This window comes from Chrysochloris asiatica, unplaced genomic scaffold (assembly GCF_000296735.1).
Source record: "Chrysochloris asiatica unplaced genomic scaffold, ChrAsi1.0 scaffold00167, whole genome shotgun sequence".
Taxonomy (NCBI): domain Eukaryota; kingdom Metazoa; phylum Chordata; class Mammalia; order Afrosoricida; family Chrysochloridae; genus Chrysochloris; species Chrysochloris asiatica.
Window position 1 is genome coordinate 3,506,844 of NW_006408685.1, and position 1,808 is coordinate 3,508,651.

Here is a 1,808-nt window from a genome sequence, read left to right on the forward strand (position 1 = left end):
TAGGAATTGAAGGGAAATTCCTCAACATAATTAAGAACATATATACAAAACTAACAGCCTGCATTACTTTCAATGGAGAGAAACTATAAACATTCCCTCTGTGAATAGGAACCAGACAAAAATGCCCTTTGTCACCACTCCTGTTCAATATTGTGCTGGAAGTCTTAGCAAGAGCTATACAAAAAATAGGGAAATTAAAGGCATCCAAATTGGCAAAGAGGAAGTTAAACTCTCTCAATTTTAAGACAATATAATCCTATACATAGAAAACCCCAAAAACTCAGTAAAAAAAGCTCTTGGACACCATTGGAAGATTCAGCAATGTGGCAGGGTATAAGTTCAACATCCAAAAATCAGTTGAATTCCTCTATACTAACAATGACAGATCCGTTTTAGAAGAAGTGCAGCCAGAGTGTCCCTTGGAGGCCAAGATGGTCAAGCTTCGTCTCTCATACTTCAGACATATTGGCAGGAGGGACCAGTTGCTGAAGAAGGACATCATGTTTGGTAAGGTGAAAGGTCAAAGAAAAAGAGGAAGACTCCCAACTAGATGGATTGGCTAAGTGGCAGTATCGATGAACTAAAGCATGGCAACAGTAGTGGGGTTGTCCCAGGATCGGGCGGTGTTTCATTCTGCTGTGCATGGGGTCGCTATGGGTTGATACCGACTTGATGGCACCTAACAACAACAACAATGACAGCACTGAAAAGGACATTAGGAAAGTAATGCCATTTGCAATAGCTGCCCAAAGGATGAACTATAGAGGAATAAATGTAAGCAGAGAAATAAAGGACCTATACAAAGAAAACTACAAAACACTGCTACAAGAAACCAAAAGAGACTCACAAAAATGGAAGAATATATCCTGCTCCTGAATAAGAAGACTTAACTTTGTGAAAATGTCAATGAATCCCAAAGCAATTTACACATATAATACAATCTCAATCCAGATTCCAAGGACATTCTTCAAAGAGACGGGGGAAAAAGCAATTACAAACTTTATGTGGAAAGGAAAGCGACCTAGGATGAACAAAGCACTGCTTAAGAAGAAGAATAAAGTTGAATAAAGTTTTCAAAATTTACTACAAGAATACTGTGATCAAAACAAATTGGTACTTATACAATAAAAGATTCATAGATCAATGGAACAGGATCGAGAATCCAGAAATAAACCTGTCCACATACAGCCAACTGATTTTCAACAAAGGGCCTAAGTATATTTATTGCATGGGGAGGAGATAGTGTCTTCAACAGATGGTACTTGCAGGATTGGAAAGTGATATGTAAAAGATTGAAACAAGACCTTTACCTCATGCCATATACAAAAACAAACTCTGCAAGGATTAACAACCTAAATGTGAATCCCAGAATTATAAAGGCCATCAGTGAAAAAACAGGGACAAATTTAAGGGTGCTGTTTGAACTGCAAGTCAGCAGTTCAAGTTCACCAGCTGCTCCTTGTAAACCCTATACAGAGTTGCTATGGGTCGGAACCAACTTAATGGCACTTAACAACAACAACAACATACACAGAGCATACATAGACTACCAAAAATTTGAAAATTACACAAAGAAATGTAGACAAAATAGGTGATTGGGACATACTAAAAATTAAAAATTTATGTGTATCAAAAGACTTCAAAAATAGTAAAAATCGAGCACACAGAATGGAAAAAATTATTTTGCAATGATACATCATTGTTGTTGTTGTTGAGTGCCATCGAGTCGGGTCCGACCCATAGCGACCCTGTACAGGGTTTCCGAGGGTGTAAATCTTTACGGGAGTAGAAAGCCTCATCTTTCTCCC

The 1,808-nt window shown here is 38.0% G+C and overlaps 1 protein-coding gene across 1 annotated transcript in view; it reads right to left on the minus strand.

Moving 5' to 3' along the window:
• DACH2 (dachshund family transcription factor 2) overlaps window positions 1-1,808 on the minus strand; it is a 1,617,828-nt gene that overhangs the window by 1,429,342 nt on the left and 186,678 nt on the right. The gene's annotated exons all lie outside the window — the stretch shown is intronic.